The sequence below is a fragment of the Anser anser genome (genome assembly GCF_964211835.1).
Source record: "Anser anser genome assembly, chromosome: 12".
NCBI classification, from domain to species: domain Eukaryota; kingdom Metazoa; phylum Chordata; class Aves; order Anseriformes; family Anatidae; genus Anser; species Anser anser.
In genome coordinates, this window is record NC_139733.1 from 13,053,187 (window position 1) to 13,079,187 (window position 26,001).

General features: G+C 43.3%; 2 long non-coding RNA genes across 2 annotated transcripts; one reads left to right on the forward strand and one right to left on the reverse strand.

Moving 5' to 3' along the window:
- Window positions 1-9,246: 9,246 nt before the first annotated feature.
- LOC310880124 lies at window positions 9,247-11,813 on the reverse strand. Its single transcript, XR_014571456.1, has 3 exons — window positions 11,797-11,813; window positions 11,102-11,225; window positions 9,247-10,977 (listed from the first exon to the last, which is right to left on the reverse strand). It is a non-coding gene; the product is annotated as an uncharacterized lncRNA (long non-coding RNA).
- On the forward strand, window positions 11,376-19,285 carry LOC310880123. The gene is made up of 2 exons (XR_014571455.1): window positions 11,376-12,232; window positions 15,133-19,285. It is a non-coding gene; the product is annotated as an uncharacterized lncRNA (long non-coding RNA).
- Window positions 19,286-26,001: the final 6,716 nt, after the last annotated feature.

Sequence of the window (26,001 nt, forward strand, 5' to 3'; positions counted from 1 at the left end):
GAAGGCTCAGGAGGCCTGTTCAAAGGGCCTGCCCCCTCTTTCACCTGCCAGCAAAGGAAAGGAAAGGGAGAGGAGGCAGAAGGGAGGAGGGAAGTTGCAGCAAGTGGTGTGAAATGAACAGAGGAGAAAAAGTTACCCACCCAAAATGCATGCGCAGAGCCAGCGTGGCTGACAAACTGTCACTGCTGGTGTCCTTCCCTTCCCTTGCTGTCATTTGTAATTCATCAGAAGCACAGAGAGGACTCAGAATCATATCAGGGTGGCATCTTCCATCACAAGAAACTCCGTTCTTCTAATTAACTTTCCCACTGACCCGGAGACGAACACTGTGTGTGTGTATTGTGTGCAGGGAGAGTCAGAGAGGGATATTGCACTCTGATGTCTCCACGTTTATGACACTGCTATTTGATTGGGTTGTGTGCGTGGGGGGGTTAATTTGTGCCTCTAAAGCATGCATGGGTAGTCTTTAAATTTGCTTGAAACAGAGGTTTCCTTTGCTGTCATGATCCGCCCTTGTCTGAAAGAAAACTTAGCAGGCAGTACCAGCAATACAGCATGGCATGTAAATCCTGACAATCTTGAAGGAGTGATCTCATTCCCTTTGTGAGAACATTGGATGTCTAGGCCTCACTCCTCTGTCATGGATGTTGACTTTACACAGCCTTAATTATGTTGCTCTCAACTGACAAAACTGTCACAACCCGCATCCTGTTAGAGGCAGGTAGACTGAGGGCCTAAGCCAGGCCCCAAGAAGGGCCAAAGGTAGGCCCCAAGGAGGACCATGCCACAGCAGGTCCAAAATTTCATCTCCTGTGTGCCACAGCAGGCACAGCTTAGGAAACAACCTTAAGAAGCAAGTGGGCAGATAGAAATTACCCTCTCAATGGTTTGGACAATGGTTTGCTGCACAAGAACAGCCTTAGATTTGGGGAAAGGCCATGTCTCCATACGTGCAGTGGACTGAGCTGGGAATGGGTTTCAGGAGTCCAGGTGCACCACTCCTGATGATCAAAATGTCGATGGTTTTGAAACTGAACTCTTAAAGTACAAATCCGTTATGGCAGAATAAACCTTGGTCTTGAAGAATTGATTTATTATTGATGCTATAGGATTAAATAATCTTTAACGATCCTTTTGTAATTGAGCAGTAAGATCCTAATGCATTATATAGCCGTGCCAGACCTAAATATTGCAGCAAGCTATCTTGGAATCAGTAATCAGTAACTGCCTGGTGCAACAGCCTGGAAATCTTGGGGTGACTTGACATAAATTAACAAGTAGAGGTTTATAATGCATTAAATATGACAATTAATCTCACAGTCAGTGAAGAAGATCCTCTGTGAGTTATTTTGATGTGAAATTACATTTTATTTTACTCTTTCCCTGAATCTCCCAGTCTCACTCAAAATGCCATAAATTTTGTATTCACAACACCAATGAGCAGAGTGAAAACTGTTAAGGAGGAAGGTAAAAAATGTAGTTGCTTAAGTAGAAAAAAGTTGGCTGCAGCAACCTCATATAGTCTCGATCTCTCAAAATCACTTGTTACTCCCAGGGAAGTTAAATGGGTGGCCGTGTAGTTTATGTTAGGCCCCTCCTGGCTGCAGGCTGACTCCTAGAGCTGCAAACAATTCTCAGTGTAACCTATATGCCATAATGTCAGATTAAACCCAGCCAGTAGTGCTGCCTCTGTCATGATATACAGAGAGCCTTTTCACTGTTATTATGTTCAATTAGTTTTCTTGTCTAGTTTGAGCAATTACATCTGAGGATTTTTTTTTACTTTTTTATTTTTTTTTTTTTTTCGATGAAATATGCTTACAATACACCCTCCCCTCCAATTTCTCATTGCATGGATAGGATTATTTCTTCCTACATTTCTTCATGTACTTGGAGATCAATGTTAAGCTATACACATCGCAGAGCCCACGATGTCTCTGGAAGGCACTTTAAGAAGTTTATGAGGGCAGCAACTTGTCATTTGCCTGGTCATTCACAGAAGATATATGAAATGTGGCCAGGAGAACAGAGGACGGTCTGTTGTTTATTGCAGGAAATTTTATGGGTCCTTCCCTAGAGAAAGGTGTTAGAAGCAGGATAACCTTGGGATTCGTAGGTCCTGCTGTGAACAAGCAGATGAGATGAGAACAGTTGTCAGTATATGTGCACATATAGACAGCAAGACTGGAAAGTGCCAGTAGATCTTGAGAAATCCAGTGGGAATTACAGTCATCTATACAGATGGTCAAAGTGGACTGAGTGTTTAGATTAATATAGCATTTACATAAATCTGACTATGGGGACTGGCTGATTAGGACTTTGATTAAAAAGATAGTCCTTCTTGGGAGGAGAGTCCATAGCACCCTGGTATGGAGAACTGCATCTTTTGTCTCAAGCATGGGTCAATATTCCTAGAGGACCAACATTCAGTCTCTGGCATCTAAGTGCTCTTTTGGGGTTTCCAGGCTATTTAATTCAGTCAGAAATAATTCTGGTGTTCAGCAGGGCATGACGGGGCATCTGTTGAGAGGTCATGGATTCATTTATTTAGCTTATAAATTAGGAAAAAAATAAGGGCCTTGAATGTAAGTAAGACAGATGCTGAGGAGAGGAATACAAGCCAAAAACCATTAGAAGGAACTTGTGCACACTGTATCTGTGCATTAGCCTTGGGGTCAGCAGAGAGGGGTCCTGGAGTCCTCCTGATAGCTGACATATGACGAAAACCTCCGCAACTACTGGCCCAGATTTCACCTGCGCTTGCTTACCGAGGGGGCTGTTTCTGAATGTCCAGGTGCAGCCTTCTGCCCCAAGCTTTGCCAACTTGAGCATGGCTGAATGAATCTGCTAAAATGATCAGTTGGGAAATAGCTAATATCATTAAATACCATTTAAGCTGTCATTTTTATGTGTAGAGTCAACACCCCTCATGATGAATGGGTCAGCTCATGCCTCAGGGAGCGATCGTTGCAGGTGTGTTGCTGCCTCGGAAAAACATCAGGGTCTTGGTTTGTCCTGGCTTATATTTAAGACTACAGTATAGTTTATGTTAAGGAAAGATTAGGCCCTGAGGAACAATGTCTGTCACAAGGCACATGAGAAAGAATAAAGGAAGAAGCCTGATGTCAGATTCTTGATTTTGCTGAAGTTTCAACACAGCACAAATTCCCAAAGCACCAGGAAAGAACACTGAAATTTTCTTTAGCAGACTAATGATGTTTGAGGCTATTTTTCTTGTTGCAGGCAACTGCACACGAATGGCAACAAAAAAAAAAAGAGCCTAATGAACTTGCAGAAACGTATGGCCCTAATGAAGATGAAAGCCTCTCTTCTAGCTACCTTACCTAGAAATACAAAGGAAAGGAGGAAATTAAAAAAGGAAAGACAAGGTGCCAGCTGCTTGGAGAGATTTCAGAGGCAACTGGATCTGCAAAAAGGAGGAAAGGAAGGAAAGAAAGAAAAAGCTGTTTCCCTGGGGTTATACAGGACCATTCTTCATTGCTGCTGAGTCTGCATTAAATGGCACAGCTGGCTGAAGGTGGAAGGCTGCTGGGTGGAGGGGAATACAGAGATACATGTTTTTAATGGGCTCATAAGTTCCCGGAGAAGAGAAATGAAGGGCTGTTGAAGTTCTTGAGCTGAAAACTTCTTCTGATTCCAAGGGCCATGAGTGCTGCATTGCCTCTGATGATTGTCAGCTCTCTGCAATCTCCATTCCATTTATTATTTTATTTGTGTGAGAACAAAAAGTCTATCACCTGATAAGATTTATAACTAATGCTGAGCAGGATTATACAGAAAATACTGAAACTTGTACTGTAAGGCTTGTTGGCTTTTACTGAGATCTGTTCCAGGATAGCAAGACATTAATATACCAGCCTTCTCCTCTGGAAGCCTGCTGTCAAGGCTCAGTTTCTCTTCGCTGGTGAAACAAGTTTGTCCTTTTATCTCCAGCCCCTCGTGGTCTCCTGGGGACTAGGGATCTTTGATAGAGTTTTATGGCAGCTGGACGAAAAGGAGATGATGTCTGTCATGTTTGAGGTGTGTGTGACCTGCATGGGAAACCTGCCTGAGTTCCTGTCCCCGTCCTCGCTAATGCCACAATGCAGAGCTGACATTTCTAAGAGCCAGGACTTTACACTACATAGCAAAACACTGACTCAAAAGACCCATAAAAATCAGTTGTCTAATGGGTATGGTTTTCTAATGAAAGGGAATAAAAGTTAATATCAGCAGACTAAAGGTCTGCCTTCAGCTCTTCTGTTAAAAATTTACAGGTCACCCTGAATTTAAGAGCTGAGTTTGAGACATTATGTATGGGGGATATTTTGGAATGAGAAAAGCTCTTTAAAAGGGTGATTGTTTCTACCCTGACTATTCCTTGCATTGAAGTGATGCCTTGAGGTTTTTGGACAGAGAGTGCTTGTGCCAAGTACTCTCCAGACACAAAGCAGAGTATGACCATGCAGCCCAGGAGGATAGCATGAACCTTAGGAAAGGGCAGAAACGTCTGACTTGCTAATAACAATGAAAACATTTTTTTCCAGGGACTCTATCTGGAAAACACATGAACAGGAGGGGGAAGTAAAAAGGACAAAGCTCCAGTGCTTAAAGATGCTTCAAAGACACAACTGAAGTTGTAGACAAAGGAAAATAAAAAGAACGAGAGAAAGAGAAAGAGGGATAGAGAAAAAAAAAGGAAAGAGAGAGAAAAGGAGAATGAGGGAAAGAGAAAAAGACAGAAGGATACAAAAGAAAAGAAAAGAAAAGAAAAGAAAAGAAAAGAAAAGAAAAGAAAAGAAAAGAAAAGAAAAGAAAAGAAAAGAAAAGAAAAGAAAAGAAAAGAAAAGAAAAGAAAAGAAAAGAAAAGAAAAGAAAAGAAAAGAAAAGAAAAGAAAAGAAAAGAAAAGAAAAGAAAAGAAAAGAAAAGAAAAGAAAAGAAAAGAAAAGAAAAGAAAAGAAAAGAAAAGAAAAGAAAAGAAAAGAAAAGAAAAGAAAAGAAAAGAAAAGAAAAGAAAAGAAAAGAAAGAGAGAAAGAGAGAAAGAGAGAGAGAGAGAGAGAGAGAAAGAAAGAAAGGAAGGAAGGAAGGAAGGAAGGAAGGAAGGAAGGAAGGAAGGAAGGAAGGAAGGAAGGAAGGAAGGAAGGAAGGAAGGAAGGAAGGAAGGAAGGAAGGAAGGAAGGAAGAAAAGAAATCCTTTCCTCACCTGCAACTAAAGGATCATTCCTAACTGCTGTTACTGCTGCTGATTCTGCATTAAAAGGAGTAGCTGATTAAAGATTTTGTTTTGGGGAGGGTTAGGGGTGAGGGAATACATAGATATATATATTTTAATGGACTTGTAAGTTATTAGAAGGAGAAATGAAGGGCTCTTGAACTTGTATGGTTGGAAAGTTCCTGGGACCTTGAATGCTGCAGATGTTTTAGCAATTTCCTTTCATCTCCACAATCTTTACTTGCATTGCGATTTTATTTGTGTACCGACCAACAGGAGCTGTCCTCTGATAAGGTTTGTGACAGATGTTTGTTTTTCATCCCCAGCACAGACTAAAAAGTCAGACAGTATCCTACGCCTTCCCACTGATGGTATCTATATAACATACTCTAGTCAGATACAGGTCACTTTGTTATGGGACCGCAGACGTGTAACCACTTCCCACCTCCAATAGATTCTTACACCTCCTGTTTGATGACACAATAAATCCAGATTTAAAGCTTCCAGTTCTGGACAAGGCATGCTGTGGTTGCACGATGCAAAGCACTGATCTGGTGGACGTTTGCTCTTATAGTTCAAAATTGCCCCCAAACCACTGGTGGGCTAACCACCCATTAGCCACACATTAGCAGACTTTTTACAGGACTTGGTGTTATATCTTATACAGAAACCTGAGGAAAATTCACATTGCCCTCTCCAGCTGCTTACAGAGAAAGGCAACCCTGTTTCCAGGCCAGATTCAGTGCAGATCAGTCCCTGAGAGCAAGCTGGTCCTGCACAGTCCTGGAGTGAATGGTCTTGGGACCAAGGGCATAAAGCACTGCCTTGTGAACTCATCTGTGCCTGCAATACATTACGTCAGCACGCCCGCTGCAACACCAGCCTGCACAGCTACTTATCTTGATCTATGTGTCACATATTGTTGTTCACTCAAGACGTAAAGCGGGGGTAAAATACATCTTGTAGCCGCATATTTCTTTCTCTCTCAACTGGGAAGATGTTTCTGGCTGGGGAGGTTAATGTGCTGAGGAGCCCAGGCTGCAAATGTCTTTTTTTTTTTTAATTAAAAAAAATAAAAGAAAGAAAACATTAATTTCTTTTTCCCACCTCTCCAGCTCAAGTGGTTTAAAATAAACAAAGATTGCTACACAGCAACCTCTCACCCTCTTCCCTGAAAGCCTGCCTTTAAGACACAAAGCATGAACAGAGGAATCATTAGAGTGTGATAAATAAACCCATCACAGGGATAACAGAAGTCCTGAGCTACATGTACCAGGTAGATGGAAAGAGAAAGAGGTCACGCCAGTGAGGTGAAAGAGCAGGGTAGCATGCAGCTAGTGTTTAAAAATGAATTAATTAAAAAATAATATTAATTATAAATTGATTATTAAAAAAAAAAGTGAAAATGGTCATCACAGAGGTTGTGAAGGGGAGAGAGAAGGAGAAAAAGACATTATTCAGAGCAGAAGTTATGGAGCTGACTGCAGCAAGGCACGGTAGTACAGCTGCGTGTGGCAGGATGAGGGGGGAGACAGGGGTGGGCAGCTGCACTCGCCACCTCCAGGCATCTTCAGATGTTCCAGAGCCTTGTTCTGAGATGCTGCTCAGTGCCTGGAGACACAGACAAAGCATGACACAGTTTTATAACATTTGCCGAAGTCAGAACCTGGCTGGTAAAGGCCTGATACATTAGCTCAGAAGGCAATGAACACATTTCACTTTTCTGTTAGAAAAAAACATGTTAAATAAAGTCTATGGCAGATGTACCAAATCTGGAAAAGTTTTGAGTCCTGGCTCAAGATGGGTGGTCCCAACAGGAGCCTGCTTTGGCCCTTGCTTAGCTTCTTATGCATCCTTCCTCATGTTACCTGGTAAGATGGAGTTCAGATGTCTGCTCTAGTTGGTGGAAGAAGCAGCAGAGATCTTGGTACACAAATAACCTGTGTAGCATGCCTTCAGCAGGCTCCTGCAGAGGCTTAGCCAGTGCCTCTGATGAGCCACTTGTTTTCATAGCTGTTCAGACCTGGCTAAAAAGCACTTGGATCCCTGTAAACTGTTATTTCCTTGGCAAATATAACAGTGGGGCTGTGCTGCCAGTAGGTAGGGTGGAGTAAAACTGGACATTTTGGGGGGAACAGACAGGTGCTTCCTATACGGAGTGTTTCAGAGACATTAGACACCAGCAGTGGAGTTCCCAGAGAGTCACAGTGGGATGGGTTTGTGAGGAACAGCTGTGCCTGTCCTGGTTACTTGTCCCAGGCAAATACACACATGCTCCCTGAGCAGAAAGAACAGGCTGGTATTTTCAGGGATAATTTTTCCAGAATGGCTTCCTGATGGCTGGACAGCTTTGATGAAATGCTGCTTTGCTCTTCATTTTATTAATTGAGTTTCTGAATGTATTTGACTGTAAATGAGAACTTTTTAGCTATTGTTTTCTGTTTAAATTAAATCTTCTGTGATGTTTTAATAAACAATAGGAACAGGAACACCTTGTTTTCATTCTTTTTCCTCTTTCTTTTAGCCTTAGTAATGTACAACAAGGAGAAGGGAGATGAGATAGCATTGCTATTCTTAGCTGTTAATGCAGATGTTTGTGAATTCTGGAATAGAGATATGTGGGCTCAGATAGTCTTTCCCTCATTTACACATCTCTCTCCACAGAAATTAGAAATTCATCTTTGCCTTTGCCTGGATTCCTTTATTTTACATTTCCTTTCCAGGGTCTTGGCCTTTTTTTGGGGGTGTTATTTCATGTCTCAGACCCAGCATCACTCTGTTTCTACTGATTCTGACACTGTGACCCTTTTGCAGGTCAGAATCATCACCAAGGCACCGCTTAATGATAAGGTATTTCAGTCTGTTGCTCCCTTTGTCTGTCTCACTCTGTCTTTTCCAGGTATTGGGAATGGGCTCAGGACACTGGAGCTCACAACATCACCGTATTAGCTGCATAGCAAAAAAATGACAACAATCAGCCTCATCAGTGAGCAGATGAAGCACATGTTGATTTGAAGAGTCTCTCAATATGACTTGTTGATCAGTTGCCTTCAAATCAACAGCTCAACAGACCTCCGCTGCAGGGATCAGTCAGGTTGGGGGATATGTCAGCACAGGATAGGACAGAATCCAAGCAAAAACAGAGTAAACTAATGCCTGAGACTCTCAGCGGGCTTTGGATTTGGTTCAGAAGAAGTCTGGGTAGATATTTCTTTGGGGCAAGAAGGGTTGTGTTCTGTCTCCCTGCTACAAGATACAAATTCATGGCACATTGTGAATTTATTTGTATTTGCACCTCTCTGGGGAAAGGGAGAACAGAACTTTGGGAAAATAAAAAGTTTGTTAACCCCAAGATTCCTGGCAGCACCATTTTCACAGAATGTAAAGGGGCAGAGCAGCTGGCCTTTAGGGCAGTCAAATACCTAAAAAAACACCCGGAGCCATTTCCAAAATAAGCACCTGTTTCAAGAAGCAGTACCTGTTTCATCAATAGAGGAGAGAGGCATAAAAAATCCCCATGGATTTCCCTTCTCTGGTCCCTCTGAAATCTGCCACACTTCAAGCGATTTCCCTCTAGCACTGATTGCCTGTTACTCTCCCCAAGACACGAACACCAACCTTTATTGTTTCAAAGCCATGGGCAAAGCACTGAAGAAAATCTACTGCAAAGCTTTGTTGGTGAGTAGCTTTTGAGACTCACAGTATTTTGTTTTGCGGTTGCCGGATCTCTGTGCTTAGGGGTCGTCATCATCTGCCCTAGATAGAACATGATTAATAAAGAACCGTTTTAATGTAATTTTCGCCGCTGACCTTAATTGCACAGGTCAGAAATGAAAGCAGCTCACCATATGCCAGACATTAAGGTCTCGAGCAATTCCCCAGCAAACGTTACACTCCCTTGGATTGGATTGGAGCCCAGCCAGGCTGCACTCATTGAAACTTATAAATTGCCTTTATCTTGCTGGCAATGTAAAATTAAATTGGTATAAGGGATATTGCATTGTTGATGAAGATGTACAAGGCAGAGTTAACTCCGATACAGTGAACTTATCACAAGATATGAGAAATATCTTAATTGGCTCAACACCTTCCTTGAGTGGCCTTGAAGAAACCCAGTGTTCCTGAAAACTGCAGCACCATTAAAGGAAATAGTCATTGTTCATTCTCCTCGTGTTTGAATTGTGCTGCTTTTCCTATACTGCTCATGAATGGTAGGGTGCAAAACAGGATATATAGCAGTTTAGAAATGATGACGCTGTAGTGAGCTATGATTTTATCTAAAAAGTCCTTTTCTTGTGATGTATTTATGGCCTGTAAGCCTTCCCTTGCTACAATTCTTTCCCAAGCTCTGTTTCAATCCATTGTCCATACAGGGCTCATTTTGTTAAGTTTTCTCATCTCTAGCTATAATGACAATTGGATGATGTAAATCTGTAAGCAGCAGGGAGTCTTTGGCTGAAGATGAACTCTGGTGAACATTAACCCTTCTGGGCTCTCTTAACATTTGGACCCAGACTTTGGAATTAAATGAAAATGAAAATCTTTCCAGTAATTTTCTCCTCTCATGAATTCAATCAGAGAAATTAAAGACAGCCAAGACCTTTTAGGTCACAGTGTCCTGCTTTCCTTTTGTCACAGTCTTTGTGGCCTCCGTTAAATCCGTTTGAGAAGATTGGGAAGTTATCGTATTACTCACTTGTTACAATCCTTCTAGAATTATAACTATATTAAGGTAATTGTGCCATCTGAGGCAGACATTTTCCACAGAGAAGGAGTAAGGAAGGCAGTGTTCTTACTTTCAGGGGCTTATATTCTCAAACAGCACAGCTCAGTAGAGATGGTTGAGCAACAAAGCGGTGGGGCTCGACGGTTAAGCCAGCAGGGACCAAGTGGCGTAGTAGAAAAGCCCTCAAAAATCACTAGGGCCTTTCCCATTCCTGTGATTAATGTGCATGCAGTCGTGGAAGGAGGTTACAAACACACAGGAGATGTCATCACCAGGAATTACTTGCATGCCCGATCACAAAACCAAAGTGCAGTGTATCCTACTGCGGGTTATGAGGCTATGAGCTATGGGGCTGTGAGCCCTAGGATCTTTGTGAAAGATGGCATAATGCTTCAGCCAGCTATGTTTACAAAGGGAAAACTATGTTGGATGAGTGAGCTACAGGCTGGACAGAGAGCTCTGAAAGGCTGGCATCCATCAACCAGTCGTCCTTGACCCTGGGCAGTGTCCCATGTGTGTATAAATGACCAGAACTCCTGGGTCCTTGATACTCTATCATTAAGGGACTAACGCCCTTAGTTGTCAGACTCAGATACTTGCCCACTGTCCTTGATATGAGATCCAATCTCTTTAAGATGTAAGGGCGGCTGAATTTTCCCCCTGTGATCCTTAAGAAGGGATCAGCACTCAGAGATTTATGCTGCCTGGAGTACTGTACCTGGAGTGCAACCCATGCACCCTGCACGTTCCTCTGCTCACATCATAATAGCCAACATGGACAATGTTCAGTTTTCAGCAATTCCCACAGGACCTGCAGTCTTCCTGTAAGTTTGTGGCTATCCTGAAATTGGCAGTCCTCTAAGTGTCAACTGTAGAGCTGGTGCCATGCTGGGAGGAGCAGGGGATGTCCCACGAACCATCCATCTGGACGCAGGAGGAATCAGTACCTTTCAGCCCCTAGGTGTTAGGGTGACAAGCTCTAACAAACGCAGCAGATGGGTATCTGGTGGAGAGTCTTTAGTAGGCTGGCTGAGTGCCTGACAAACCACAGGGAGAAAATCACAGTATTAAAAGAAGCCCCATGCAGAAACATACTGAAATCTTGCCAGCACTACATCCGACCAGCTCCCCAAAGGGCTTCCTGCACCGCGGAAGTCAAACCTGCTGTCTTCTGCATCCGCTTTCTACTTTTTTTTCCCAGCCCCAATGCCATGAAATGGCCTTGGTGAGCAGCTTGCCAAAGTGGCCGTCTCCCACGGTGTCTCTTCTCATGTTCTCTTAGCACCTGAGGGAAAGGACAGAAAAAGCAGCATTCAGGTTGTACATGGGCCATGTCTAGAAGTTTTTAAAAAGAGGAGGAGAAAGATTTCAGCAGAACGCATCTACTAAGCGGCTTCTTCACCTAATTAGCTGTGGAAAAGTCACCAGATGGACACAGATTTTAATGATGGCTTCATTCAGAGTCTTGGAGGAGTGGGTTGGGTATAAGAGATAATTATCTTGACTTTTAGATGTAAAAGGCTTCTATTTTATTCTGCTTTTTTTTTTCTCTAGTTCATTTTTAATGAAAGAGAGGAACAGTGAAATTCAAAACATCAAATAAAAAAGGAAGGTTGACAATCCATCGTTTAATCTCTGCTCAGTGCCAGGCTGGAGTGACATTTCTAAGGATTGGTTTGATGGGAAGCTTGTTTGTTCATAAATTGCCACAAAATGGCATTCTGGGTTTAGCCAGGGACTTTTCCCCTCCCCCTGTGCACTAGGAGGAAACTTAAAGCAATCTTATTAAATGCTACAGGGGTGGGAGGTGTGTTACCATGACACAGAAAAAAATAGATAGGAAATGCCTCTCGCACCCATTCTCTTTCCTTCCCTTCACACACATCTGCTCATACCCAGTGCTCAATAAGGGGCATCAAGATGAGATTGTGAAAGCAGTGCACAGCTGCCCCAAATGTTGATAAAAACCTCAGGGGATTAATAGGACCCTTCTTTAGCACAGAGAGCAGAGCTGATGTCTGCAGAGCAGGGGAGCTGCTACTACTGGTGTATGCAGGGAGAATGGATAAGGAAGCAACCAGAAGAGCAGGACAAAGCTAGGTTTCCAGAGGATAATTCCTCTTCAGAGGCACAGGCAGCCAAGTGCACTTCCCTCTATGCCACCTGGCTCCTGCAGCCTGCTTCCATCTGGCTGGGGTAGTAGAAAACCCCTGAGTGACTTGGAGCACCAAGCAGCTGTGGGCATGAGGGGCAAGACTGCAGAAGGTTCTCAGGAGATGAGATTGAAGAAAAGTAAGTTTTATGGAATCAAAATCAGTCTAGTGAAAATGTGTGCTCTAAATGAATAGTTCGCACAGGTGTGGGGTATGATCACAGGTAACATACATGACGTGCCTTTAGCCATATTGATTGGGGTTTGGTCAGAGCCTTGGTGATGTCTGGAAGTGAATTTCAATGAAAACCTAATTAGCAGCAAAGCCACTTCAGCCTGAAAAGGCTGAATGTCTGCACATGCGTTAAGCAAAGGCCATTTCTGACCTCTGATCTGATTTTTTGAGGCAAGTCTGACAGAAAAGTAAGAGCACAAACGAGAATCAAAACCTAACAAATCCCCAAATTTGATTTAAACCCCCTTTGATGGCTGAGAATATGCACTGTATGGCTATCAGATTTGGCTGCTCTTGTCATTCAAATCAAGAGCGCTCTCTAGGAACAAGTTTTGTTCTCTAGCATCATAGTGAAGGACCTGACTGTGGTGCACACAGATGGAAATGTAATATATATGAAAGAATAGAGAAACAAAAGACAGAAAGCTTGTAATTTCTGAGGAAACTATGTAGGCAGCTGGATAAGTGGATCATGGTATCTGTAACTGAAATAAGTGAGACCTCTTACATCCATAAAATGAAGAAACCACTTGAGAACAATGTCTCTGGAGAGGCTCTAGCATTTGCTCAGCCTGGGTAACCCTTGAGACCAAACTTTCACACACTGCTCCAGCCCTCTTGGTGCAGCTGGTATGCAGAGGAGCAGAAGAAAGTCTGCAGAAATAGAAGTTGATGGGGAAATTCAAAGGAGGCCACTCAGAGCTCTCACAATGCCTCCCTTTGTAATCATGTTTTCAGTAAGGAAGGAAAGGCTGAAAGGGAAAAGATTTATTATTGTTGTTACCAATATTTTACTGTCATTTTCCTAAGTTAGCAACAATCTTTTGTGAAATATGTCACTCTGAAATATTCAGGTCCAAACTCTTTCCTCAAGCCTTGGCGTTAACCTCAACTGAGGGTCTTACTCTTAACCTGAAAGGAAGGAGTTTGGGACAAATCTGTGTGTCAACGGGGAAAACCTAAACCTGCACAATCCCTGAACTCAGTGAGCTGCCCATCAGTCACAAGAGAGGTCCTGTACTGGTTGCAGCTATACCTGTCTATACAGATAAATGTGGAACAGTTGTACCTGTATCTGTATAGATAGGTACAAATATAGATATGGATATATACATACACATACATTTATGTTTGTGTAGAAAGCTCTTTGATGGATGCTGGAAAGTACCATCACTGCTTTAGAAGGGTACAGGAAAGCTGGGATGAGAAAACAAAAAAACTGCCTTGTAACCAAAAGAAATATCAAGGTGCAATTAGGTATTCAGAGCAGAATCATCAAGTCTGGAGCTAAGCAAGGACCCGTGAGCTTGCACAGCCACTACTACAAGAATACCTGGTTGGCATGGGACCTCGCAAGCTGGTGGCCTCGGTGTGCCTCTCAGCAGACACTTGGCCCTTTTACTAGAGTAGCGTTTCCTGGTGATTTACTGAGGACCTTGTTGAGCACGGGGTCAGACACCATTTCCAAAACCATCAAATTATTTTTGGCTTTTCATTCTAGCTTTACTAGTGACTTTAATAAAGCATGAAGCTGTGTTCTGCATTTCGGATAGGAATAAGTGTGGTATTCATCATTTTGAGGTGCTGATATTGAACAGCTGCAATTGCTTTTGGAACAGCCTAGAATTTCAGTTTGTTTGTGTATTTAACTGGCTGATTTAAAGTAAGTAGAAAAGTCTCTGGGATGTAAAGCTCATTCAATATTTGGAGAGAATCTTAAATAGCAAAATATGAAACATATATGGCTTCAAGCTTTAAAAAAAGGAAACACGCAGAGATGAGTGTGGGGTCCTTTCTGCTAAGTACTGAACATTGTCTGGGTGAATTTCTTGAATGAATGATACAGCCAGAGGAACTGGGTGTGCTGAGACCTGCCGTAGCAGTGCCCAGACTCTTGTAGGATCTGATCACACATTAGAAATGCCATGGTCAGGCTGGGGTGAGCAAACCATCATGAGGTTACGGCCGTGTCATTAGTGATGTTGTTTAGAGCGAGTGATGATCTAAGTACTTTCTTGTTCTATCTGTGCTTTAATAATGCTCTTTTTTTTCCAATCCCATCCCCTATTTATTTGCATGGAGCGAGGCCATTGGAGTGACAAGCTGAGTTAACGAGATGGTTCATCATTTCCTCTGTCTGTAATTTTAATTCAGCAGATTGCTGCCTTGCATCTGCATGTGTGTTGGTGTGCCTCACACTCCTCTGACACATCACCTTTCCAGGGCTATCATTTTTCATCTAAGATTATGGACAGGCATTTGGAAAGTGGCCTCAACCAGCGAGGCGAGGAGAAGTTGGATCATTTTTATGAACCAAGGGGAAGAGTGATCCATAAAATATATGTCAAATTAGAACCAGCGCTTCACTGTAAGGAAGACACCAATTAATGGGTTCCAAGGGTTTGGATTTAATAGAGCAGAAGATTTACCAGCCTTTAAAAGCTTAATACCAACACCATTTATTGGGTGAAATTGTTTGTCAGTGGCTAAGAGCTTCCTGACTTTCCCATGCCCCTTGCAAATGGCAACAGTCATATCTATAGAGATTGACAGTGGTGCACTGCTCCTTGCTAAAGAGTTTTTTAACCTTTTACGTGGATGGAGCATGAGTTGGGGCTGGGATGCATTTTGTATAGGGAGTATGAAAAAATGCAACCCAGTTCAGATATGAATCTCTCTCTGCAACTCTGGCTCTCACCAAGTGGGAATATGCTAGCTCTGATGAACATTAGTAGTGCAGTGATTGTCAGGTAACTTGTTTGGCTTTGTTGGCTACTTCCTCCTCTTTCTGTTCTTTTCCTCCAGGTTACCTGCTCATGGTCTTCAGAGGTTAAGCTGTGAGACAACCATTATCCTTAGCCCAGAGCTATCATCTCCTATGGGATATGGAAGCACATCTGATGGCCTGGAACTATGAGGTTTTCTTCTGTGAACCTTGTAAAACCAACCTACAACCTAATAGGAAAGGGGTTGGAAGCCATCATTCCTTATCTCCAGGTAGATCCTTCAACTCCTCATGGCTTTGGTTTGTCCATAGGGACAGGGGTTATGCCTCGGTAGCACACGAACCTTTTTTTGTTGTTGTTGTTGGAGATATCAACCACAAAGAATGACTTCTAGCAAGCTGGTAAATTGTCATCAATATTGCCATGACACAAAGTACATTCCGCTTAAAAAATTATTATGTGCTCTCTAATCTTTATAAACAAAGTGATTTGCCATGCAAGATTATCTTAAGAGCATTTCTAAATTAGTACTTATTCCTTAAATGCATTATGTTTGTGGAAAGGCATGGCTATGTGGTTTCACAGATAATATCATTTCATCCTAAGAATGCAAAGAACTTTTAAAAAGACCCAAACAAGTAAATGGAATGTAAATAAAAGAGAAAAGCAAAATATTTGGACTTCTGAAATTCCTCCAGGGTTGTTTTATGTGTTTAAGAATAAACTGTATTTTTCCTGTAAAATTTGCCTTGCAAAGAAAAAAAAGGAGAATTTTCAAGGATCTGAAGCTGCATAAGACTTTGAGCAAAGAAAATCATGGTCTTAGAGACACTGCCTATGGTTTACTGTAACACACAGCCTAAGAATACCCTTTCTTGGAACTTTCCAGCAAGAGAAGGCTTTCATTACCATAATACGTCCATGCCACCTATCGAAGAAAAGGTCAAATGTAAATTCAGACCATGGCAAAAGGTTATTCAGGTAAATCTCTACCTGAGGCCACTCAAAGTTCAAATTTATGACTGTTGAACAAAAGATGATGCAGGATGTTTACATAGCCAATGACATTTGTTTGCAGCACATTCTAAAAAGAAAAGTTACCCAAGTCTTCTTTTGTAGCAAGATGTCAGGTGCAGAGGGAGGAGAAACTTGAGGTACCTCTATACGGGTCCTTTGACCCAGGAGAGATCTTTTGGGAGGAACAGTAATGGAGATGAGTCCTTCTGAATTTCATATCTATGTCTGTGTAAGCCCCAGTGATGGAAGTAAGAATGATAGCTACTCCCTAGAGAACCTGAGAGCAGCATATGATGTTCAACATTATGTTCCTCAAAGAACTGTAGAAAATTGGTATTGTAATCTAATGAATTGTAGAGGATATCTCCTGGAGGGGTAGATTATCATAGAGAATGTGTTCTTTTACTATAAATCTGTGATTTTATTTTACAGTTTTACTAATGATATACAGTGAGCCATAAGTGGGAAAGCCCCAAGAAACACAATGATGGTTGTTTATTATAACAATATTTATTATATTGCATTAATACAGGAATGTTTTCACTGAGGACAGTAGAAATTCTATTGTAGGGCAGGATTAAAGGAACCCTATCAATGCCATGTGCTATGGTAAAAGAGACGCCATTAATTTCTTCTTGCTTTTTCAAAAGCAGTCTCAGTTCAAACAGTTGGTTGATCTCCTCAGTAGACAAAAAGACCTTGGAGTGTCCTCTCAGCAGTTTGTTCTAAAGGACCAGAATACAACATAATGAAGCATAAGTGGAAGTGAGACATACTTTTTGAAAGACTGCTGGTAAGAAACCTTTCAGTGATGCTAGTGGTGAGGTTTTGATGCTGAAGGACAAAGATTTATTTCGGAGCTGCCTGGTGGCATTGACCCACAACACCATGTGGTGCTTCCCTTTGTCTTCCACTGTTAGTGAATGAATTGCTCCCAGGGAGGCTTGTTCGGTGCCATACTCTGCAGAAATGAGGATGTTTTTGAATGATGGCTCGCTCCATTGTCCTTCATATTGTTTCACGAAGCTCAGCTCAGACTGAAATTCCCAAGGCCAATCCTTCTTGCTAGCAACTGGGGGTGAGAAATGAAATCTGTGATGGAAAAGCTGCAAGGGATGGGGCCAGCTTGGCCAGGCCATCAACACTGCAGGTCAGCTCTTCCTTCCAGCACCTCCAGCCTGGCTCCAGCAGCTGTACCATAGTGGAGGTCCTGCTGTTACAGCTTTCCTGTGGCTGAGGCACTGCCGTTTTCAGCCCTTCCAGCCCTCTCCATCTGTCCACCTGCTCTTCCCCTTCCCTACGGACAGCACAGAGTTTAGAATAAGAATTGGTGAAGTGGAAGGGTATTCATCTTGCAGGAAAGGGATGCTCTGTGGGCTGGTGTAAGCCTATTCATTGCCTTTGGAGGAATGGCAGGACTGCAGAAAAAGGGGTGGTATCAGAAGGCGGTGGAAGGAAGGAATAGCACTGGCATGTTGAAGGAAGTAGTGGTGCTGGAATGGAGTTAGTTAGCAAGTGCTGTTAATAATGACAGCCACCTGTTTCATTAGCCATGGTTTCAAACAGAAAGGATGTGGTATGCAAATTACCATGCAAAGCAGGTTGGCAAAGTCCAGATAGGGAAAGGGATTTGCCAAAGGCTCTGATAGCAGCTGAAGCAACAGATGTGTTGCACCAAAGAGTGCCAGGGAGGGAACAGACAAGCAGCCATGGCTGCGCTTTCCCCCAGGCAAAGCAGAACAGTGAAATTGCCATTTGGCAATATTTCGGTCAGGTCTTTATATGGGTAGTTGACCTTGATTTGCAAGGCTGATTCATTAGGTGCCCTCCAGTTGGCACCTGCCTTATTACCCAGCACCTAAAGACATGTCAGCATGAAAACCAGACATAAAAATTTATCCCAGTCTAACTCATTGAAGGGACAGGAACTTATGGAGCACTAACATGTTACTTGCATAAATTGCATCTCATTGCTTTTTATAGCTTACTTGCATGCTATAAATTTTGTAAGGAGAGAGAAAGGGAGCTAGAGAAGATTGAATAAATGCAGACAGAGAAGTTCCTTTTCCTTCTAGCTATACCAGAAGAGCAGTTGCTTCCCTTTGTCTGGAGGTGTGAGAAATAAGGATGAGCAGTGGATGAATTTCAAAATTCAAAGGCTTGGCTGGATTCAGATATGGCACCCCTCAGCCATGTTGGCCAAGAAAACATGCAGAAGCCAGCCTGGCTGAATATCGTATGCCCCTGGAGCTCAGCTCTTAGTGAATGCGAACCAACTGTTGAAGGAATTTAGGATGAGACTTGACTGAACCTCTGCCAAGATTTGTCAGAGGCTGAGATTTGAAGAAAGATAGCCTTTTGAGATTTAGAATAGCTAGGCTGGGTTTCTGGCTCTGCCTCATACTCCTGGGGTGACCCTGGGCAAGACATTTAATCATGCAAAAAGGAATACCAGCTGTATCCTTACTTTACAGGGCTGCAGGGGTGTTGAAAGGATAGATTAATTAAAGTTTAGGAGGAGAGACTCGAACAGAAGACTGACAAGCCCTACATAAATAGCTTGTTGCTAGAGCTAATGGGGAATACATGTTTCAACCCTGTTTGAAATTCTGACATTACAACATTTGTCTACAAAACAAACAATTCTGGCAAAATAAAACCTTTATTCATTTCTAATGGGGAATATCAGCATGCTTCATTTTGGTTTATTTAAGGTACTTCCTGGATTTTGAACTCCTTTTCCCAAGATACTTTACCGTTCCGCAACTCTCAGGATGCGTTGTGGCTCCGTAGTTAGAGGGGAAATGCTAGCACATCCTCACAGAGGTAACTTGGCTATGTATCCCTGTGGTAATATGCAAACCTCCTGAGCATAATTTTATTCCAATCACCACAAAAGTTCAGGCAAGAATCTGCTGCTTGTGAGATTAATCTAAAATTTAGATTCAGTTCAGCAAATCATAATATTTGATTTGAGGTCCACCAGCCTATCTCCTACAGGTTGTTTCATTCCAAGTTTCCTATCTCAGTTAAATCAATGTATTTTTAAGGATGGATTTTTTTGGAAACCATATGTTGCTGCTACAAGAACACATTGATGTCATATTACTTGCTAGCAATACGCGGTATATAGCGACTACTTTCATTTTCCAATTCACTTTAAAGCCCTTTATACTGCTTTATCAGTATGTTAGAGTAGAAACCCATACAGTTACTTATGAACCTAGGATGATTTATAATATCACATAAAAGTTGAAATAGGAGGGTTTTTCTGCTTTCACTATAAACCACACAAAAAATGTTAATTCAGCCAAGTTTTCTACTTGCTTTGTAAATAAATGCAAATCCTTCAATATAAAATGAAATGGATAGGTTTTTAATCTATTAGAAATAAAATAGTTTTTTTCTTGTTTATTTGCTTTTGTTACTCCTTACAGAAGCCTGAGTTCTGATAGATGCATATAGGAACTCTTCTGTTCATCTGCATGTAAGTTTGTTGGGAGAGATCATGGTTTAAAAAACTGCAGAGAAAAATAAAAGAGATTTGTGGGAAGATCAGGAAAGCAATATTTCAAAAGGAAAAAAAAAATCATATGTTTTTCTACGTTTGACAGTGAATTCCAAATTACTTTCAATGTTGTCATGATAAAATTACTCAATTTCCCCCAAAAATAAAAATTCAAATCCTTTTTGAATGTAATTTACTATGCCATAAAAACAGCAACAACAACAACAAAAACCTACTAACAAAATCAAATTGTTAGGACTTTCTTGGGAAAAGTGATTTTTTTTTTATGGACTGTCATCAAAATGCATAATTTCAGAGGAAATATGAACAGGAGAAATGAAAGAACTAAATGTTTTGAGGGAAGTAAGAGAAAATTTATGAGAATTTTTCCAGATTTTCTCTGAATCTCTGTGATCTACCCATTAGGTTGTCCATCCCAATAACAAATGGGTGTCAAAAATGTCCTTCCCAATGTCCATTCCCATAACAAAGCACCAGGTCTTGGTGCAGACGTGTATTAAGCTAACCTCTGCCATGTATTACGGCAGGAAAAGTGCTCCTTGTGGGAGAGGTGCACTGAATGTTGTATGTACCAGCTGCATCACCACCACTTCTCTTGGAAAAGTCCAGATGGAGCTGTGCATATAACAGTTAGTAATGTTCCCAGGGCAAGAACAAAACCTTCCTTGTGAGATTTCCTAATGATTTTATCATGCCCACATGCAGACCATTACCCACATGCACATTAAAGGTAGCTTTCAGTGGTCCATTTCCCTTGAATCTTCTCTAAGACCCACTGTCACCACGCTGACATTGGCCTTCCTGAATCATTTTTTGGCTGGGGATGGACGGAAGCCTCCTTCTCTCCCAGCACAGGGGCACAGGGATCCCTTCCACCACCCTGGCAGACAAAAGCAAGGCAAGAACCCATCCTGCCACCCTTGCCCATGCAGAAAAAGATTTCACTACTGCCAGCCGTTCCTATATCTGCGCCTCCCGCAGCTGATGCCATGATGTCTCTGCTTCCACCCGGCTCCCCCCTTCCCTGCTCAGGCTTGTCAGGAGAGGGAAAGGAAGGTGCTCGGAAATTCCCTTTGAAATCGTGCCTGTGAGGCATGGGTTTATCAAAGCAATGAAGCTGTGTGCGAGCACGCATGTGAGCACCCTGCCATCTCATCAAAGAGAAGAATGAGAAGGAGTTTCAAAGGGGTGACCTTGTTCCCCCCTTCCCTACTTCTCTGCGCACACGTGTGTGCACGCACATGCACGCACACGTTTGCCTGTCCTCAGAAATTAATGGGTTTCTGCCGGGGCTGCTCGTTAGGCGCTGTGCTGCTGGGAGGCCACGCGTGATCCCTCGCTGCGCTCAGGGGTTAACCAGGGAAAAAGCTGCGCTGATTCCTGCCGTCAGACCGGGGACTAATGAGACAGCTATGCATGGCGAGAACCAGGGGCTCTGAAACGGCCCCTTACAAGGCCAGGATTCCCCACGACAGCAAGCAGCTCCTTGGCCAAAGGACAAGAGGGTGTTGCCTTCAGTGCATGCGACAGCTGATGGAACTGCCTTCCCCATGCATTCAACAAGAGGCTCAGAGCCCCTTTCAACACCTTTATCCTGGCTGTCAGTCACAAAGCCTCCTGATACCGCTAAGACATCAGCCAGGACAAGTGTCGCCCTGTTTTCTGAGGGGTGAAATGGTGGCGTATGCAGCATGGTGACTCAAAGCTGGAGTGACAGGATGAGCTCGCCACAGGGCTGCAGCGGGTGTTCGGAGAGGCAACCTGGGTTTCAGGCTGCAGGGGGGAAAGAGGTGCCCGGCCTAGTTTAGAGGCTCTGAGTCTCCCCGTGGCTGGGATGAGCCCACAGACTTCTTAGGAAATCTCCACCTGCCTTGTTGGTCAGCTCTCCTACAGGGAGATTTGGTCGCTTTTTGCATGTGCCTGCAGTAGTGGCAGCTCACAGACAGTGTGACCCCTGACCAACGTGGTAGTTAGTGACACCAACATCAGGAGGGGATAGAGACCACATTTGTAATAGCAACTTCAGGCTCCTGGCCCTGATGATGTTCTGCCTCTGATGGCCTCCTCCCAGAGCTAGGGCAGCACTACATCCATCCCTGCGCTGCTCCAGCATTGGCAAGGGAAGGTGGGAAGCAAGTTATGGTCCTCTTCAGCCTTCTGCCTGCTCACTCCTCTGCAGGAGGAAAGCACTGGTGCAGAGCTGCTGGGCATACTGGGTGAATGGGGAGGTGTGCTTGGAGGGAGAGAGGTCTGATAGCCTGTGGCATAGGGAGAACCTTAGGATGAAGCCTCCCAAAGACAGGATTTGAAGGTGTTATTTCTATGATTGGGAAGGAGGTAGCCCTCGCTGTCCAGCCCCACATGGGTTCTGTGATGTCTGCTGATCCTCTGACTTCAAAGAACAAGGCTACCGAAGGTACTGGTATTGCAAAAGGCTGAAGCAGTGCCAGCATGTTTAGGAATGTAATCTCAGCCCATAGTGGTGTGCTGAGCTAGTTGTCCCCTAACAGTGAAAGCCTAACACCTTACTGGTAACCACAAAGCTGCAGCAGACAAATATGTTGTGACCAGCTGGTGGCCAGGGCTTTTATCCAGGAGCTCTGGCCAGCGCTGATGAGCTTATAATTTCCAAACAGAAGCAGAGAGATTAACTTCAGGGCAGGTAGTACTGCAAAGCTGCAATCACAACCCTAATTGTATGGGCATGTACTCATGGAGAGATGGCATGCAAATTATTAAGAAGAGACTCTCTGCCCTGGAGAGTTCAGGAGAAGGGGTAGACAAAGTGTTCCTCATTAAATGGGGCACTCAGCCTCTGAGCTGGCCACTCAAGGTCACAGGAGAGGTGTGTGATAAGGTAGCAATCCAAAACGCCCTGCCCCAAACCTCAAACATAATAATTTCCTTGTAGCTGTTTTTCCTATGGATACTTCCTGTTCATGGAGTTTTTCACCATGGCTCTTTGGGAAAGCACTGGTTCAAACTGCCTCTGCCCTGAGAGCAATGCTTGGCTCAGCCTGAGCAGGTTTGGAAACACTGTGCAGAGAACCTCCTGCATCTCTTTGTCCCAGAGGCCCCGCAGTGTGAGACTTAGAGGGGACAAGAGCTGCCTTCCAGCCAGAATATCTCCTGCTGGGGACAGAGGGAGGAATAAATGGGTACCACATGTCCTTGCCTTCCGACTTTGAAGGCTTCTCCCTGTGCACAGCAACTTTTAGCACTTTCCTGGGCAAATGTATAATGCCTAGAGCGAATCAGATGTTCGTATATCCCTTGCCCCTGCTTTATCTACTAACAGGGAAGAAAATCCTTTTGGTAACTGCTTTGCTGCAACTCTAAAAGACCTAAATGAAGAGGGTATATGTTGAATTTCAGCAAGTGGTAAAATCTAGAGGGGCAAGGTCTACCTGAATTGTAGCTGATGATGTTTCTTTTTCCTGCTAGGGCACCAGACTGTTTCGTGGCTGATGGCTGATGTGTCTGCGGATGTCTAGACACAGCGAGGCTGAACAGCAGCAGTGGGGCTACTGCTACTACTGGGGCTGCTGCTCCCACTGCTGGATGGCGCTGGGCAGAGCTGAGGCTCTGCAGCCTCTGGTTGAACCTGCCTGCTGCATTCTCCAGCCTCTTCAAAGTTTTTCACCCAGCTCATTAACCAGGCTTGGTGAAGGGGGTCTGGAACTGGTTTAACGGAGAAAAATAATGTGTTTGCAAGAGGGTAAATCAGTAACAGGTATCTGGGGCAGCACTGGGCTTCAGTTTACAGAGGCTGTTTTCTCTCTACTGTACATAACGAGCTCAGTGGTAGGTTCTCAAGAGAATCTGAACATCTTAAAGGAATCAGAAACTTCTTTTATAAATGTACTTAATTTTTATTTTTACATGTGTCTATGAATTTCCAGTTCATAAAAGTGGAAGACCTGCTTACCAGAGTTCATGCACACACTCACTAGAGCACAAAACGACAGCTTCATTTCCCTTGAAAGGCTCCTGCCTTTCCTTTGTCACTCACCACCATCTCTGAATCGTTGCTGATGAACAACACTCTTGATCTCTGGGCTTTCTGCTGATGTCTTCATGGGGCTGTCCCCACGGGTGCCAAGCTGCTGGGCTCTGTGCCATCTGTGAGTTGGACAGAATGCACCAGCTAAGTTCCTAAACTAAGCCCAATTCAGAGCCACCCCTTCACACACAGAAAAGAACAAAATAAAAAATAAACTATAAAATCAGCCAGGAACAAGTGAAGGAAGACCTGGCTCAGTGTGGGGACTGAGCAAGTCTTCCCAGACTGGGAATAAGGAAAGGGTCAGGATGAGAGTTTTGGGTAACAATTCAGTAGCAATGTGCAGATGTTTCCCTTTAGGACCTAATGGTTTCAGACTCTCCAAGGTTCATTGTTGTATCTTACTCTGTTTCTGCTGTGCCCATTATCTTCAAAAGACACATCTATCTGAGAACGCTCTTCTTCTCAATCCTCATTTGTCTTCCCAGGCGTGGGCATCCTCCCTTAAACTTCAAGTACCTCTTCTCAGACCTCAGTTTCCTAACTGAGATTATTTATTGATAGCCTCTTTCTTTTCTTTCTTTTTTTTTCCCCCTTTTGGCTCCATGGCCCATCAATTAACTGGAGAGGGTATTGATCGGTAATTGTGTCAGGTTTCCCAAAGCTTTCTGGGAAATGCGGCGGCTGCTGCTGCTTCAGATGATTGCATATGCTCTGTCTTTGATTCACAGAGCACAGCTAGGGAGTATTCTCACTCAATGTGACTTAAACGAGCAATGAGCTCACAATTTACCCTTAGGAGGGTATTATTTGCAGCTCTCACTGGATGGGTGTTTGACATTAACAAGAAAACAGAAGAAGCCAGAACCTAACAATTAATTCCCACTGAGACGAATGGAAACTTTAAATTGGGGGTCTATGGCAGGCTGACATACGTTAGCTTATAGCACTAGGTTACCTGGCTGGAAGGATCTTTGTGTCTGGCAAACTAAACTTACAAGAGTAACATGATTTGTGCCACAGTCTGATTTCACCCTCCTCCTTCTAACGGCTCAGTAAATTAAGCTCATGTTGGTGGCATTCGGTGCTGTATAACTGCTGCTGTAAGCCCTACTGGGTCTCCCAGTGCTAGCACAGCTCCTAAATTTGGAAATGGTTTGCTTAAAGAGATCAGCTATTGATTAATAAGGGATTCTTTTCTGAATCTTCATCTACTTTTCTATGGCAAAACATCATATTTTACAACGGAGAACTCTGTCCATTAGGTTCGGAAGATGGTGTTGGCCTTTTCAAAGTGTATATGTGCGGGTGCTGCCTCCTTTTCCTTGCTGAGAGCCTATTGAGTTAAGGACAAAATGTGACATTGCCTTTGCTTTTAGGATGGTTTATGCGGTTTTGCAGCCCACAATACATCTCCAGCCTGGAAGATGGAGATGTGCACGTCTTACTGACAGAAGTCAGTGAGTGCTTCAAACCACTTAGGAATGGGTAGGAAAAAAAGATGTCAACATCGTCCTATCAACAAATAGTGGGCTTTTTATATTAACCTGAGAAGGAGTAGCTTTAAATATCTGAATAAGGTAGGTATTTTATCAGTGCCTCATTTGCATTATACGGTGGTCAGCTTGCTCTGTCAGGAAGCTCAGCTGCTGGGCTGGGTGCTGCGCCGAGCTCCTCAGCAGTGCTCCAGGGAAGGTTGGGCTGCCTGAGGAGTGATGGGAGGCCTGGGGCATTGTTGAATTACCATGGCCAGTTGATAAAGAGGTCTGTTCTCCCAGATAAGACAGAGATTCCACTTTCTCTGGCTTCTAGGTGATGTGGTGCTGCAGAACCAAGTAAGGAGAAGATGCAGCTTTTGAGGGTGCCAGTATTCATGGCAGGTGGAAGAAGCGTTGTTCTCTGTACACTTATCCAGCCTACCTTCTGCCATCTGGAGAGCTTCTTGAAATGCCTCCTCACCCATACTCCCCTTTAAATGTACCCTGAGTTTCCCCAAAGTTAATCAGAAATTGATGAGTGAGAAATTGTTCCTACTGGCTCAGGATGAGACTTTGTCACATAGCCCTATGTTTATGACTTTAGCAAGAGTTCCAGCTGCTCAGACTGGGGTCATTAGCACCTTACACAAAACTTCAGGCAGCATTTTCTTGAAATAGTAGGATGTCACCACTTATTTGAAGTTTCCACCCTGAAGGGTAAGAATGAGGAAAGGAAATAGGCTGGAGGAGGGTTTGAAGGAGTTTTGAGCACCCACAGTGAAAGCAGGGAGTTTGATGTGGGACCTAGATATTTTGTTAGCATTGTCCCAAACCATCTCTCTGGTGTTTTTGATTTTGCCTCCTAGGGCTGTTGAAGGAAAGTTTTCTTTGCTCAAGTCCAGGCCTAATTTCATACTTCAA